The sequence below is a fragment of the Lathamus discolor genome, chromosome 3 (genome assembly GCF_037157495.1).
Source record: "Lathamus discolor isolate bLatDis1 chromosome 3, bLatDis1.hap1, whole genome shotgun sequence".
Classification (NCBI taxonomy): Eukaryota; Metazoa; Chordata; class Aves; order Psittaciformes; family Psittacidae; genus Lathamus; species Lathamus discolor.
In genome coordinates this window covers 147,965,598-147,983,957 of record NC_088886.1, presented here as the reverse complement: position 1 = coordinate 147,983,957, position 18,360 = coordinate 147,965,598, and positions in this window count along the sequence as shown.

Below are 18,360 nucleotides of genomic sequence, written 5' to 3'. Positions count from 1 at the left end.
TGAGTCCAGCTGCTGACAATACATGGAAAAAAAAAATCTTATAAATTATCAGGTGTGTAAATGGGAACGTTAACCCCTTGTTTGCTTTTGAACGTGCAGTTTTGTGACTCTTCTCTAGCCAAAATCATTATTGTTTTGACAGACACCCTGGCACAAAAAAGGGAGAAAAGGGGTAGTTATTGATTTTTCTGAGCCTTGGGAAGCATGAAATAGGAGGAGTCCCCTACAAAGAAGGAGGTGAATGAAACCACAAAGCCTGTCCTTGTGTATCTCTTGCAGCACTTCTGGGAATGGCTGCAAAAGGGAATCACAATTATTGTTCAGTGGCATTACAAAAGTGGATCAGTTATTTCAGCAATGGAAGCAGATGGGTCAGCAAAGACACGTACAGAACTCAGGTGATAGAGATGAAGTTGTTGGCCCTCACCAAAGGAGCTGGAGGCTACCAATCCCCCAAAGAATCAGCTAAGCCTAGGTGTCCCTACTTCCACTTCTCACAGGATTTATGAGCCACCCTCCTTTAGTCCTAAAGCACAGGAAAAGGGGTGAGTTACTGCCCTACAAAAGCATATCAAGCATACTCAGGTCCTGTGGCTGCTTAAAAATAGCTGAGAGATGGATAAAGCAAAGAACTTCATTAGCAACACTTCATCAAACAAGGGGAGAGGCTGGGTTCATGGTAGGAAGTAATCATTTAATTATATTTTTAAAAATAATTACGGGATCAGCTCTTGCTAAAATATGTTTGTTTTCCTAAGGTTATTTGTAGAGGATCTTCTTTATTTAATAGAGCCGAAATTCTAGATGTCAACAGCACTTGAATATCATAAAAATGCATATATTGCATGGTGCATATTTATGCCAAAATATGTTAAAGTATCCTTTATTTTCTTCTGAATATTATGCTCATTTTAAAGACAGACCAAAAAAACCCTAGAGAAATCACAGATGACTTCTCATTCATGAGGCATGATTTACCATGGCTGTAATTCTTGACCTACAATTTCTGCAGACATTTTAGAGCTATCAACCAACAGAAAAAGCAGTCCTGCGCTTCTGGTGAATCAGTAGTAAAAGGGGAGAATTTTGCTTCTTCAAGAAAGAAAAATCAAAACACATATCACCCTGCTGCATAAGAAATACAATTAAATTAACAAATATAATCTATCTTTAAAAAAATACATTCAAACATTTAATTTGCATAGAAACAGGCAGTGCTATTCATTTTGAAACAAGAAAATCAAAAGTCATAGCTAGCAGCCACTCTTCTAAACCAGATTTTGAGCACAACCCCCCCAGGGCTGTTTCTACCAATTTTCCAATAAATCATGTAATGACTTTTAGAAAAGACAGATATTTAATTCTTGAATTAGAACTATAGGACCATAACCAAAGACTGACAGCCCTCTTATTCTGCTATACTCCCATACAAACCCTTTCAGCTGATTGGCTGTGAAATAATGCAATAATTAGGCAATTAGGTATTTGGGAGGATGTAGAATGAAGCACTGAGTGCTGACCTTTATTACATAGATCAAAGTACACTGCAAGAATGGCCAAATATATCTTGTTTACAAGTCCTTATCAATTCTTTTTCCAGCATTTCAAAATTAAGAATTAGGGGTCATACCTCCACAGCTACGCATAGATCTGCAGTTGATAGCGCATACAAAAGTCACACCCTTTGTGCATAGAAAGCACCATCTCTTTAATTACTGGTTCTTTGGTTACACATATTGATTTAAACCTAAAACATATGTTGAGTGACAATAAGATAAACATTACAAACAAAATGTTCCCCAATAACTTTTCCATTACTGTTAACGGTGTTACTTAGAAGAGTGAGGGGGGAAAAAAATCAAAATTAATAATGAACAAAATCTCCCTTCTCTGAGTCCTTGTTCATCGTCAGAAGGAAGTATCTTTCAACACATAAACTTACAAAGGAGCTTTAATTTTATCTTAATAGTGAGAAATAGGAGCATTACATCAGGTTGCTAATGTGGGCTTGGGCCTAATGAAGAAAGGCTGTGGAAACAAAGCAGCGTTCAGGGAGAAGGAAATACAGTTTAACTTGTAAATTATCCGAAATCCATGTATTTCAGCCATGGGGAGAGCCAAGGACTAGGTCTGTTGACCAAAACCTCAACCCTGTTCCAGGGTAGGGGATTTTTAGAGGAATTCAGGTACATGTTTGATTGCAGAGCGATGCTTCTGGAGCATCTGCTGCTGTACTTGGGCTGTACATGGGCTGACTGTACAATGGATGGCTCACATTTGCATGGGCATACCTGTCACGGAGTACACAGATGTGGAAGATGAGTTTGGGCGCAACAGTCTCTATGTTTTCTATATTGGCATCAAACCAGGGGAGGCAGTTATTTGTAGTCAACCATAGCCACTGGATCTAAACAACCCAGGGGAATCTTCAGATAGTTGAGATGTGAGCTTTCAGAGGAATGAAAAGCCCTGTAAAACCAGTTTTCTTCACTTCTGCAGCTGTTGGAATTTATGTATTTAACTTTTATCCTGACTGGAAGGAGAAGGATTTGTGATATTTTTCAATTAGCTGTTCAGAAGATTCAGATTTTCCCCCTTGGTGCTACTATGCTTGTCATCAGGGACAGTTAGAGCTAGTTAGAAGGTGCTAGAACCTGCCCTTTAGTGGCAGCTTCTTTAGACCAGTCTAACTATGGAGAAACTCTTTCTTAGTCTGTAAAAGTTACAGCATAAAAGTTTTATAGCTTGCACAGCTGGAATCTGTGAATGTGGAAGTTCCTTCTGAGCAAGACTTCTAGTGAGATAGAGAGTCTCTTTAATGCATAATTTGTGAGTAAAGGTAATTTTCTACTTTAAGATGCATATTGCCTCTTTGGGTTTTAAAAGAATGTTCTGGCTCTAAAAGCAAGAAATGTGATTATTTGTGTGGAAGCCTGTGGAAGGCAAGGAATAAGACTGGAATTAGCAGATGCACTTAAAATATATCTATTTAAAATAAAAACCTCATGTCAGAAATTACTCACAACCCATTTCATCTCCTTCCCCACCCCCAAATAAAAATACAGTTGTGTTTGCGATTAGACTGTATCTCTTAGTTGAAGCTAGTGGAGTCTCCACAGTGCTACTGCAGACCTTGGAAAATAAAACCTCTGTTTCAGAGTTGAATTTTCATAGGTTTACCTTAGTTAGAGATTATTTTGGATATAAATAAACATTCTCAGGAATAATTTGTTTGAATTTGCATTGTATACTGCTTTTTTCCTAATATTCAACAAGTAGCTGAAAAGAGCCAGAAGCTTTTATGTGGCCAAATAGGATTTTATCATTTCACCTCAAAATGTCACATTCTACAGCTTGTCCATCAGGACTTATAAAATAAATACACTCTAGTGTTTAACAACCTAAGCATATATGTATGTGTGTCTACATATTTTTAGAGATTGGTATTCATATCAATATATTATACTCATGTATTACATAAATCCCAACTCAAAGTAGACTTTCAAACATCTCCACCCTGACAGCAAGGTACTAATGATAAGAGGAACTTATGAATTAACTTTGCTGGGATTTGAGTTAGGTTTTAGTACCTTCTTAAGAGGAGGAAAAGTCTGCGGTATGAACATACCTCATAGTCATAGAGTCATACCTCTGTGTGACTATTAAAACTTTTACAAATAAGACTTCACTTCTTTCATGCACATCTAGATGTCAAAAGACTGCTGCAAGTCTCCATTGTTTTTATACCAAGGATGTGGCTTTTAAAAAGTGCACACCACCAGCCAACTCATTTGGAAATAATGTATTGATCAGATTGAACTGCTTTGGTCACTTAGATTTGTATTAGAGGAGAAACTGGATGAAAACCAGATGCAAGAAAATACTCACAAAAAATTGCTACTACACCTGGGGATTCTTCTTTCCAGAGATCTGGGATACCTCATTAGGATATCAACAGTTATCAGTCAATCACTATTTTCTGCTGGATCTGACCAAGCAATATATACCATGGTTTTAGACCTGATGTGGTTGAAGTGACTGAGGACTGGGAGAGAACAGGACTGTCCTTTTAGGGATAGCATGAAGTCACATTCACCTAAGGTAAAATTTTACATTGCCCTTAATGATCACTAATACTAATACTAAAGCTAGGACTGTGCAACAAGGTTTTGACATTAGACGTGTGGGTTAAGAGTAAATTCGAATTGTAGATTAAATGTGCACAGAGTCTTCCTGTTCTGATATCTTGTCAAGAAACTTTTTAAAATCTAAACTAAATAACAGAGGAATACTCACCCCTTTTTATTGTGTAGATAGAATGAAAATCTCCAAGTGCACTCTAAGAGGAAAATTTTTCATGGACTTTCACCTTATAGAGTCAAGATTTTGTTTTAATGCCCAAATGTGTACATTGTGAGAACTTAAGGTGCATTAAAACAGTGTATCGCTGTGCCAGGTGTAGGTAGAGGCTGTGTTGCCAAAATACCTTTCACTTTCATTTTTAATTAGTATCAGGAACACAATAAAATTAAATAAATCAAGTGAACAAGTCAGGAGAACGTATGCCCAGTTTAAGCTAAACCTACCATAAAAGCCCTTTTCCACCACGGTACAAACAGCAAAATTATTGATTAACTTGTATTACTCCACAAGAAGAACAAATTATTGCTGATTAAAGCCATGCAGGTGATAAAGGAACTTAACCAACAAAAGCTGGCAGCTTTAGGTTAGGAAACAGCTGTGTCCCTAATTATGCAGTCTGATTTATACTCTATTAAATCAGTATATAAGTAACCCATTTCTCTGAAAGCATTTAAACCTCTTATATTCCACCAAACACAGCAATTTTATTTGAAATAAATGTATCCAGCTCTTTTGGGAACATATGGTATATTTCTCTCTTATTAATAATTCAGTTCAAATGAGCAAAAATTAGTTGGTGCAGTTACAGCTGATTTTGTCCTGAAAAGATCTGCATTAATTTTAGACGTTTTGTAAATTGGGCTATTAAATAAAAACATTATATGTGAATTACCCTTTAAATTTTAAGCAAGTTGGTAGTTTAATGGTATTTTCTAGTCAGATTCATTTTCGATCTCTAAAAAAATTATAGTCATTATAGTAAGACAAATTTTTGAAACCTGCTCTTTCCATCCAATTACATATTGTGTTAATAAGTAAACTAGAAAACTTTGATGCTTCATTTCCATCTATTCTGTCTTTTCCATGAGCTGATAAACTGTCTCTTCATTTTCTCTTGTGTAAATAAGAAGCTGACCGCCAAGCTCCCCACTGATAAGGTCCATCTCAGAAAGTCTCTGCAATTTCTGCTTCTCATCAGTATAACTTCTGCCAGTTGCTGTTTCCACACATCATTTCTGGTACTTGTGCATATGTTTCTAGGCTGGCAGTGATATGCATCAGGGAATTAAGAGGAAAACGAGTACATATTCTGTATGAGAGAAATTTCAGTATGCTACTGTGTTAGTCTAAGATGATCATCAGCTCTTTGTGATATATTTTCTTCTCAATGCAAGTGCATAACTTCTATTAGCGTTAATGGGAGTTATGTTCATGAATCAAGAGGATATACCCCCGTAAGTTTAAGTTCTGCCTCTACTGCAATCACCACATTGGTTTAAAGATGTGCTGGTGGAGTGGAATAGGATGTGATGTAATGATGTTCCCAGCTAACTACTTACTAGGCAGTAATTCTTCAACTTTTCACACCTAGAGACCCATGAACAAATGTATAGGGTACAATTAACTCAGAAGAGTGAAAAACAAATAGATTTCTAGACAGCTATTTTTAATGTAGTTTTTTGATCCCTTCAGCAGGTTTGTGGTCTCTGACATGCTGCCACAAACAAGTTCATGGTTAAACGCTTTTACATTCTTGTTTTGCATGTGAGTTTAGAACAAAGAAGCTTAACTCTGATTTTATTAACAAATTTGGGCCTTTGAGCCTATGGCATTTTTCACTACATAGAATAACCTCAAACCCAGGTGCCCTGGGTGTATTTTTGTAACTTAGGTTAGTTTACCTATTGAGCACCTCACAATTAGAAGCTACATGCGCAAATTAAAGAGACCAGCTCCTTAGATTTCCACATGTAGGATACCTCAGAATATTACAGCATAGATCATTCTAATTTTAATAACTGCTTTGCTCACATATCTTCATTCATGTCTGTACCTTTTTTGTTATATTATCTACCATTTTAGAAAGCTATCTAGCTTACTTACAGAGTTAAATTCAAATAGTCTAAAGGTTAATGTGAAACACTGGCAAGACATTATGAGCACGGCAGTATATCTTAAAGGTACTCAGCTGTTGGAATTACTGAGAATGAATGCTCAATGTAATTCCCCACTTCTGCACCCATAAGGCTTACCAAAATACCCCCTCTCCTGCACACCAAGGAGGTTCTGCGCTCCCTATCTCACTGGTACCAGGGCCGTGAGATGCAATGGTGGTTGGTCTCTAATATAAATCTCTTGGATTCTTTGTTTCATATGAACCCAGTTTAAATCAGATTTACATCTCATTTGACCCCAGAGAGAATGCTGCTGTGGGTATCCCATAGCTTTTATTTATACCCAGATCCTAGAGTTATGAGTTCAGGGACTGCCAGATGGCTTTGACTTGACACCACTGGATCCTGTATCCCTCTAGCATGGAGCTTAGAGGACAGTCTTGGAAGGAGCTACTCAGGGACAAGCACTGCTTGCTCCTGAGTAGGTGAAGTGGCAATGAAGGAGGTAGAGAAGGAAAAGCTAGCCCAAATGTATCATAGATACATCTATGCCCTGGTGGTACCCTGTAATAGGGCATGGCTTCATCTTGATGCCATCCGCCAAGTCCTCCCTCTGTAAGTCTGCATGATCAATAAGGCAGAGACACACCATGAACTGGAAGAGAGCATCACAGAGAGCACCAGCATGAATGGCCATGTGCTTCTGGTGTTTTAAGGATCATCCAGCCTTTATCCTTCAGGCTGCTGAGGATGGTGTTGTCTCGTGAGCTGCTTGTAGGCCACCACAGTCCTGTATTTTGTCTGCTCTGCTGAAAGACCATGAGGCAATCTTGGCAGTGGATGTGGAGAAAATACTTCAGGAACCAGTCACTAATGAAACATTAAATTATGGAAAGCAACTTCTTGCCTTTAGAGATAACTGCACAGCATCAGTGGCCAGATAAGAGACTGAGACTGAACTCTTGTGCGGTTTATGCTTTTTTATCCATGCTTGCTTCCAAAGGTAGTCCTATTTTTGCAGCATTCTGAATATAACAATAATCACAATTGTCTTTTCTGGATGTTTAAATTCATTAAGCAACTGACAGGAAAACTAAACAAAAGTTTCAGAATTAGTGAATACAGTGAAGAAAATCCTTACAGTGGACAAGAACAACAGTTTTATCTGTACTGCCAAGAGCAAGGGGAATAATTCCAAGTTCCACCCTTTTTTTGCTGAAAAATAAAGCAGAAAGATTCCCATAAAACACAGACTGAACATACATATTTACCTTATTCTAGAAAACTTACAAGCATTGAATGAAAAAAATAGACATCTGGCATACAATGACACCCAAACCAGCTGCACTGGGTGTTTAAATCCCCTGATGGCTACTTTTTCCCCGCCCTGAAACTGAGGAGGCAGTATTTTTCCATTACACTATGCAGTGTTCCAGACCTGTTTTCCATTGTGTAGTCCCTCCTTGTAGCGCAAGGCAAAGGCAAGCAGATGGATAACATCAGACTGTGCTCTTTCTTTTATACACTCTGAGGTTGCAGTCAACACCCTTGGTTGTGCAGATTCCTGCCTCAGCACCATTAGCTGGTTTTCTTGAATAGACACAAAGAGAAGACTTTCTGCTATATGACTTTTATCAAGATATTGATATGAGCACCTATAACGTGTATGGGTGAAAGAGAAGAGTGTATCATCTTATCTCTTCCGCACCTTACCTGTTCTCCTACTGCCAGTGCTCCCTCCTGATACAGCCCACTCAGACAAATCCTCAGGTTAATAATGGTAAGTACTGATAAGATGAAAAAGGCAATAACCTGTGGTCAAAGGGGGCATTTTTTGATCTTTCAGCAATATTCTACTTCCACTGGTCTTGAGCACTGTCAATACTTTAATGACACAAACAGCCTGACCCAGAGGATGCAAAGCTGATAGAGATCCATCACTTTACATCAACTCTCAGCCTGACCATTGCAAACAACCCCCAAAGAAACTTGGCAGTTTTCCCTATACCAACTTTCATGACCAAAAGATCAAGATTCATGGTCCTTTTCAGCAAAATGAGTTATTTTGGTTCCTGGCGGTGGTCTTCTCACCTGCACAACTGTCCTCACTCACACATGTGCATAAATCACTGCTGGGAACTTCTCACAAGAGTTTCCACTATACTTTCCTTTACTTTCCGTATTGTTAGGTTTCAGGATAATGTGGCTTTGAGGATGAAGGAGCAAAGTGTGTACTAGATAAGTCTTTGGGTTTCAGGCACTTTCCCCGGGAGAAGTTTTCTTGTTACTGCTCATTTTCCATTGTGAGAATGAGTCAGGTCTGGTAAGAGTCTAATTGTCTCAGTCCTGATTAGACTGTCTTCACCCTGCCCCTCTGCTGGCTTCTGTTAGAAATGCAAGCCCATCTGAAGTGAGCGTCAGAGAGCAGGATTTTTCCCATAAAATTAGTTTTTCTTCTGAGATAGAGAGATGCAAGCACACACTTTAATAGGAGTTAGAGCGTAAGATAGTTAAATCATTAAGATTTTGAAATAATACATCCCCAGAAATGTTAAGATATGCATGAGAAGTAACCTTCCCTCCTCATATTCCCCATCATGCCCCAAAATTAACTATATTATTCTCTTAAAATTTACTTCTTCCATAGATCTTTCTATCATTCACTTTGCAAGACCTCAGTTTTGGGGAGCACAGCTGTTTCATTTGATTCACCATCCCATCAGTGTAAGTTTATTGTGGATATATAAAGAAATCTGCAACCAGTCCAATGCTAGCTTGTCCCTGGGAGAGGAAATTACATGTTTATAACTATGGCTGCTAGTCTAACAAAGTGAGAATATGTTCATCTTCATCGGAGTGAACACCATCATTTTTATCCAGATTTAATGTTATAGTTGAGAAAATAACAGCTATATTAATGTATTTTTCAAATGGGACAACAATTAAAAAATGCAAAATAATACTCATGGTAGCTAAGTGATGGACATGCTGCCAATATTTTGCACCTACCTGTGATTTGCCTTAAATTCAACTGAAGCTAATTAAAAATAAGAAATCTGAAGATTTAAAGATTTATTTAGGAAGATTTAAAAGCAAGGTAGAAGAGTATCAGTAAACAATTAAACTGCAGTTTTATGATGACACCGACTTTAGTAATAAGGCTTCATATTTGTCTCCAACACGCGATAGATTTGAAATAAACCCCATTCCGTGTCAGAAAAAAGCAAAGCCTGAATTGACAGTGCAGCAGAGAATTTATTTTTTGCCTTTTCTCCTTAGCTGAAGTTATTATCACAACTGCTAGAGAATTTGTGAGATTGGGAGATAAGAATCATTATGATCCATTGGGGACTCGTCAATCACAGCAAACTGCTACCAGAATCGAAATTGCATCTGCATTTGAATTAGCAACATTACTCGCCAATTTAGTTCAGAGTGAACATTTTTCCATTGAAGATGGAATTAAATTAGAAAATGAGTGAGTCTTTAATTTCCAGATTATAAATCACTGAAAATAATTCAACTCCTGTACCTTAAGGCCAATTACATTATCCTAAGCGACATTTTATCTCACAACCTTCCAAGTGATTTCATGATGGGGAACCATCACACAAATCAGTTTTGCTCGAGTAGCAAGAAATATATCTACCCATAGAGTTACACATAAAATACTAGGAACAGTTTTAATGCTGGAGCTTATTTTACATGAAATTTGATTGTCTGTTTGATAGAATTTTTCATGTATTAATGAACTGATGGATATACCAGAAATGGTCAACTTAGGTGTCCAAATACAATATAAAATTGAAAAAGTTGATATTTTGTATAAATTTTGCCTCTGCTTTGTTACAAACCTCAAAAAGAGCATATCATGCTCCTTTGGGTACAAGTAAAATAAAGATTTTAAGTCACAGGGTCAAAAAAGCTTTTTAATTTTTCCTAAGAGCCCAAAGATACAGATACCACAAGAACTTGATGAAAATAAGAATTATTTCATTCTGGCAAAGAATAGACAGCTTGTTAATTGTTTTTATATGAGAAATAAATTGTTACTATGTGCAGCTATTTTTCTCTGGGTTTTCTTCTTGGTAAAGGGAGAAGGCAGGACACCAGCCTGCCACTCTTGCTGACCTGGTAGTATATGTTTTCCACAGAAAGGATGCAGCATTAAATCCGAATGCTTGTGGATCTAAATGTGCGTGTGCATGTTTGCTGAGGCCACACATCCTGTGAGCTCCTTCTCCTTGTATTTGACTTTGACAAATCCAACAAATCCATTTTTGAAATGTAAAGGTCTTGGTTTCTTGTCCTTGGGACATTCAGAAATCTTCCTGTTGGGGTTGTGATACCTTCCCCCTGCAGTTCTTTGGATCCTAGCCTGTCTTCCCCATACAAACACAACTCCAGCAGGACCTGTGTCATCAGTGCCTTGTCATCATTCATGAGGCCAACAGGCTTCCATGGGGCTTATCATGCAAAAGATCTCACCTTAGCTACAGACGATATTAGCTGCTGAGCTGATTAACTAGCCGACCTTCAAGAAAAAGCTATTGTTTTAGTCATCCCAGTAGTCCTTTTCTGCCCCTGAACCAGTAGGATTTTATCTTTTTTGACCAGTTATCATTGAAGGCTCTTTAGAATGTACAAGATTATGAATGAGCAATTGCATTTGTTTTCTAGACAGAAACCTATTGACAGGTGTTATCTTTTCAAAGAGCAGATTCCTTCTGGATGCTGAACCTCTTATTGCCCCAGAAAAATGTTTTGTGTTCTCCCACAAGCAACAGCTACTTCTTTATGTGTTGTGTAGGCTAAAGGAAAACTCAGTCATAATATTGCTCACAGAATTATCCTTCCCTTTTCTCTGGAGACTGACAACAAAGACTTCATTTTCTCACCACCATCCTCCTCCTTGATCTCCTGAAAGACTTCTGGATCTTGTCCATTACTGGCCTTTGCAGTCACAGTCTTGGTCATTGCTCATTATCCTCTTTCATTTGTTCTTTTTTCTTTATCTTCTTCAGTTGACTGCTTCATCTCATCTTGCCATACTTAGAATCATTGAATAGTTAGGGGTGGAAACGACCTTAAGATCACCCAGTTCTAACCCCATTGCCATGGGCAGGGACACCTCACACTAAACTATGTCACCCAAGGTCCAACCTGGCCTTGAACACTGCCAGAGATGGAGCATTCACGACTTCTTTGAGCAGCCCATTTCAGTGCCTCACCACCCTTACAGTAATGAACTTCTTATACCCATTTTCACCTGCCCATGCTTTCTGTATTCACACTTCATTTTTGCTGCAATGCCAGAGAGAACCAACTTAAATAACAGTGAGAAAACAATCATGAATAAAACATATGATTCTCATTTTTATGTATATATATAAAATACATTTTATATAGACCTACATTATATATATAAAATAAATTCACCTTTTGATAATTAGCCATCTGAGTGAAATTTAGCCTATTCTCATTGCTAATTACTAAATCTTAATTAGCTATATTCATTTCATGTAATTGTTCACTTCATTGACTTGTTGCATTTTACCTTTATTAACCTCTATTCTAAATAGATCAATCTATTTTTAATCTTCTTAGAGTATAAAATCATGATTCTTATGCCCTACCATAAAATATGTGCTGTAGTCAGCCAATATATTTTTTCTTACTGAATGTCAACTGACTTGTCATATATGCCTACAACTTATATTGTAAAATCACTATCATGCAATACAGAAATGATGCTGCATTTTTCCTATGTATTACTTGTATAACTATATAACCTGCATTTTTGCTACATTCTGAAACAAAGATAATGGAGCTCACTTACTAAAAATGTACGTCTAAGGATAAGACCCTCTCTAAGACCTCTGAAATAACCTTTTAGTTAGTTAACTTGGATATTTAACCAACTAGACCTAGGCTGTGAAAGGTGATAAATCGATTACAGATGACAGACTGCACTATTTGATCTAGGTTACATAGAGTCAGTATCAGACTTCATGATGTTAAATGGATAAATATCCTACATTTCTCATTTTTCAATTCAAAATGTCAGCTATCACCAGGTCGTTATTGATGTTCAAAGTATTCAAACAGAACTGTTGAGGACCCCATCTGCAAAAAACCTTCTGATACCCTGCCATCAAAAAGAACCTAAAGCTGTTCATGAGGCATCCAGACAAGCTTTCTGTGCAATGTGAAAACGTTTGTCGGACCAGGATCTACAAAAAAACCCTACAGAGCAAGGAGGTATATTGGCCAGAAAGTAAGGCACACAAAGATTCATTCCTTATCCCTCCTATTAGCTCCCTTTTCTTATTCAAGGTCCACATCCATGATCTCTGTCCTAAAGTTAGTCACCTGAGTAAGCTGCTTCCATAAGGCATGGTAAAAAAGGGGTGGTTATTGGTCACCCTGTCTGCAAGGCCCTGATTCAGACATGTCTTCTTGCTAAAACTTGAACTCCTACTCCACTTCCAAGATGTCACCCTCAACATCAACACCTGCATATAAATCCTCCTAAATAGTTCTGTCAGTGGTAAAGACGCTCTCTCTATCACTCAGGAACACACAGATTGGTGTCTTCTCAGCAATGAGACAGCTTTTCATGCAAATAGAATATGTCACTACCATCAGCATTAAAATAATTCAATGTTTGCACAGAAATTCTTGCATAAGACTCACCAAGATCACAGCAGAAGACCCCCATATCTATTTATTGGGATGCTACGTGGTTTATCAATCTTCCTCGGGTTTTAGTGATGCTGGGCAGCTGGGTACCTGGAGAAAACATGAGTTTTCAGGGTGAGACAAGCATTAAGAATCAGTTTGATGATCCATGTTTTTGGAGCTGGGATTGTGAAAATTTGTGGGTTTGACATTATCTCATACCCATTCTCTTTGAGTATGGAGAATTTCAAAGCTGTTTAATATTGTCATGATGCACTCAAAAGTAACACCCTACAACTCAAACCCCACAGTCCCATGGTGAAGAGAGAAGTCCATCCACATGATGGATTAAACTTTTTCCTTGTAAATGAAGATATAGTCCTTTGGACAGATAATTTTCAGACAAAATGAATTGAACCATATTGCTGTTATATTTAGCCTCTAATCCCATAGAAATGCATTTTTGACCAATCTCCCTTTCGTTTTGTCATGCTTTACAGATTGTACCTACAATTCAGCAAGGCCACAGTAATTGAAAACTGAATAAAATTTCCCATCTCGATTTATTTGTGTTTTGTTCTGCAATGCCATTTTATTATTCTAGTCATTTAACTTCTGGAAGGTAACAAAATAACAATAACTAAGGAATTGCTGCATTTAATTGAACATATACTGCAAAGTTGCTGTTTCTCAAGGTATTTTGCACCCTTTGCTTCCAGCACATTTAATTATGTATGAACTCTTAAAAAAAAAAAAAAGAAAATCCTCTCAAATAATGTGAGTCGTCTACTAGGAGAGAAGATCTAAAGATGATAAATGTTATTTAGAGTCACTATGATATGATTCATATTGTGATGCGATTGGGAACAATATTAAAACCCACCAAGGCTATTATACCTAAATTTTTGTTTCAATTCATGCAATATTGCTGCTGCTTAATATGATTTCTATTTACTTCTTTCCATTGTTAGTGTTTTATTGAGGTTGTGTCAGCTTTATCAAGCTAATCTCTGCTGCAAATGGAGGTCAGCAGAGCCAAAGCACTGGCAAAAAGCCTGTCTCCATTATATTCTACTTGGTATGAATTTACTCGAAAATCCTCTCTAGTATAAAATCTTCACTATTCTTCAATTCCAATATTTCTACCTGCACAAACCCTGAACAGCTTGATATTTAAAAGCTATATAAACTCTCCTAATCTAATTTTATATTCTTTTTTTATAAGGAGGTACTGTACCTCATTTAAAGTAACAGTGAATGTGTTCATCAAAAGGTTTAAAATCAAGCAATCTTGGCCATCAATAAACGAATTTCAGGTAATTAAAATTCTTACTTAAAAACATGCACAGCTACTCTTAATGACACTGACAGCAAGTCATTAATTTGTGTTCTTCTGGTGTCAAGGGTGAGGTGAGTAGTCCTGTTATGCCCTTGGTAGAATACAATTTGACAAAACAGGATATTGTGGAAGCTTTATAAATCTTATATCTCTATTTCTCCTTGTACTGGTCTAGGGAATAATGAAAAAGAGCGACACATAAATTTACCTACCAAATAGGGTATGCTCTCTCTCTTCAATACCGAACGTAACTTCCATTAACATTAGTATAAAATATACATGCACACCAGGAGGAGGGGTAGCCTCCCACATATCCAGAGGTCTAGAATACGAGCAGAACTATATTCCCCTTAGTAGCTGTCAATTCATCCCAGACCACAAGGATATATTTTTCTTTTCAGTTTGAGTTCAACATTGAACCTAAAGCATTTGCATAAAAATAACTACAGCTAAACTGCAAGGGAATAAACTGTGCATCAGAGAATCTTAAATCTTTTTTTTTTTTTTTTGTTTAAGATGTTGGGTTTAAAATCAAAGTAATACAATAAAAAACAAACACAAACCCTCAAAAGCTATTTTTTTTTAGGACTCTTTGCAGTAAGTTTCTAAATATGTTATTGGAGAAGTGATTGAAATCTGACAAAAAACACAACGTTTTATAATAATGTCCTGCAGCAAAAGTATGGCACCAATAACTAAACAATACTTTATCACCTTTGCCACTCTCAACAGCTCCCATTAATACCGAGATCATAGTGTTAGGCCTTCTATTCCCCAGCTGACCATGTTAGTGACAGCCAGGGCTTAGGCAATGACATTGAAAAATATTTGCAGTGACACAGCCACAAATCACTACAAGACAAGTTTAAAACTCAATATTCACTAAACTTGCATCTGTTCTTTTCTTGTTAGAACATCTACAACACATTTATTATAGGCTGAATTCCTCTAAGAATCAAAACATTGATAGAAAGTGATAAAAATTATCGGTTGATAAAACTAGATGCACAGAGGAGCCTCTGTCAAGTCATTTATTCATATGAGGTTGTTGTCTGAGATGGAATCAGCTGGACACCTGATGCAGAGATGTTCTCCTAAGATTTGCGTTCAGTTACGTGAACACAGTGAATGAGCACAAGTAACTCTAAGTCAAATTTTCTTAATGGTCTCATCATACCTGTATCGATTTTTCATTTTCATCCCTCCCAGGGAACCTAAGCACACATTTGACTACTTAGCAACTGCCACATGACATTATTTCTTCCACGTGGTTCAGATCCTCTCTAAATGGGCTGTGTCTGTAGCTTCCTGTTTTCTGGGAATGGTGGTTGGCAGATGTCTTAGATACATGTCTGTTCCCATCTTTCAGCTTCAAATTTCCTATCTCTTTCTGAAAGCATGCAGGACACTATTTTCCTGTTTTTTCACAGAGCAATATTACTAAATCACTTAAGCAGGACACAGAAGCTCCTGAAGACTAGTGAGGAACATCTCCACATCTGCCCCTTTAGGAGAAAAGACCAACTAGACTTGCTATCATGACAAAGTCATTACATTACCAGACTGTCCTCATTTGCAATGTTGCCTGGTTCTGCCCTGTCCTCAGACTCACATGACAATAGATGTCCATACCAGGACATTCCCAGAGCTTCTACACCATACCTGTCTGCTTGCTTTTTTTAAGCATCCATTTAGGCCTAATGGGTCAAATACCTCATAGGACACATGGAAGGAGAGGACTATCTAAGAGGGGGAAAGGGGGGTTTGATGGTGGCAGTATGACTGAAGTTTGCAATGGGTAGGCTGACTGCACAACTGACTGCTACCAAATTGTTCAGCAACAGAAGAAAGGGAGACTCTTTGAAGCTAAAAGATCTATTTAAATGAAATGCAGGATAGCCTGCGGTGCATAGTCATGTCCTGGCATTGCTCTCTCTAAAAGACTGTGGAGAAAGAGCACCATCAGGATCAGGAAGACATAAGGCTAAGTGACAGAAACCAAATTCATACATAGATGCTAATGAAAGTTGGTAGTGGAGTACCTCATGACATCTCTTAGCCAGGGTATATAAAGGGAGGCAGTAGACTTCAGGTAGTGGCCCAGCCTCCATGCTCCCCCCTGAGGAGCATCTCTTATTGCTGTCATCTGATTACTGGGCAAAGTGAACTGCTGGTCCTACTGCAGCAAGAAGTCTTCTAGGTTGTTAAACGGCAAAAGTTGTTTCTAAGACATGCTGAACTCTGAAACAGAGTTCCGTAATTAATTTTCATCCAACCCACGCCCTACTAGAAGAGATGATTTTCCTGACTCAGAATATTTTCAGAAATGGCAACTTTTTGGAGTGCACTGAAGAGACTGCTCAAGAAGGGGAATGATTAATTCTTAATAGCAAGTTTTGCAGCATATTGAATGACACATTCTTACATTATATATTGATATATAACACACTGGTCCTATGCCATGCTGACTAGTAGTTCATTTCCAGCAAGGAACAGTTTATAGATAATGCAGTAGGTAAGGGACAGGGCCATAAAACTCTGGCATTTTCAGTTGTACCAAAATCTTTTGGAACTTCATTTTGGTTTGAATGATGACTGTCTTAGATGTTGATATTAAGCAGAAGCAGCAGTAAATGTGTGCAATGCCAATCCTGTCCCTGCTTCCCTGAGGCAAGAGCCACAGCCCAACAGACTTAAATTTAGATGAACCACAGAAAGTCAGACACTTGTCTGAGGATTACTCAAACTTCTTTGTTCAGAACTTTCTTACTGTTTAGCGTGCCTTATTTTTGCTTATATTTCTAGTATGTAATTGGTGCATTAGTGTGTTTTGCATTTATGGACTCTTACAACGCCTTGTAACTGAAGTTTAAAAATCCAAGGGTTATTTCCTTGCTGTATACACAAACCTGTACAGTTGGTTCTGTAGAGCAGAACTGGTTTTGTTTCCTTTTTGCGCTAAAACAATACCCACACACTAGCTTATTATGTACTTACGTGTGTATAAAGTTGTTTCCACTATTTGTTATGATCAAGTGCAGCGTTATTTTCAAACTGGAAACTATACCTTGCCTTGCCAGTAGGGTGACCCAGAGATCTAAAATGGCACTTCCACCCAAAGGCCCCTAAAAGCCTTTGTTAAATTCGTAAAGGAAATACTTTAAATGTTCAGCATCTATGAGCTTTGCAATGAAATAGCCCAAATATTTCCGTTGCCCATTTTGAGGAACAAAACTTCAGTTTTTCTCAGCTGGGTAATAAAGCATTTTGTTCCTTTGGCTTTCATCTAAAATCAAGACAAAAGATACATTTTTAGAGATGATATGAAATGAAATTGAAATGAGTGAGGACTTGGGAGGAAAGAAGCCTTGAGCGCTAGAAATGCTTTGTTACGACTGAATAAACTAAATATGCTTAATATGAAAGGTAATGATGCGACTGATTGAATAGTTTGACATTACTGCACATGAAATATCATTAATGGGTTCACGATGGTTTTATATCAATACCAAATCTCAGAATAAAACAAATGGAAATACGGGACTACAGCGATCTGTCACTGGAGCCTTTCAGTGTCATTTAAGAAAATATTTTCAATGAAAGACTAGTCAGCATGAGCTGGTGCAGCAGAAGTTACAGCCTTGTGTATGTTTGAAAAGAAGCCCAGTTAAACAATTTAGGGCAGCTGCAACAAATCTATACCCGTAAGAGGACAAATATGTGCATATCAACTCAGGTGTCTTTGACTTTATTGGGCATCACCAGTTCATACCTGTAGTGATTACTGCTTCCAGTTCTCAGGATGTGAATTCTCAGCATAACTCCAGAAAGAGATGCCTGTGTTGATATTGTCACCTAAGCATATGATGGTGCCAGGCTCACTGTTTATTTGCAGTGTGGATGTAAGAGCAAAACAGTACACCCCAAAATCTTTCAAAGAGCAGAGATGCGGGGCCTGTGTCAGCACCCAACAACAAGTGGATGGATAGTCACAATGAGGATGGTAAAGTTCTCTCGTTACATGATAAAGATCCCTTGGATTTTGCCATAAGTGTGGTTCTCCCTTTCACCTTATAGAGACAC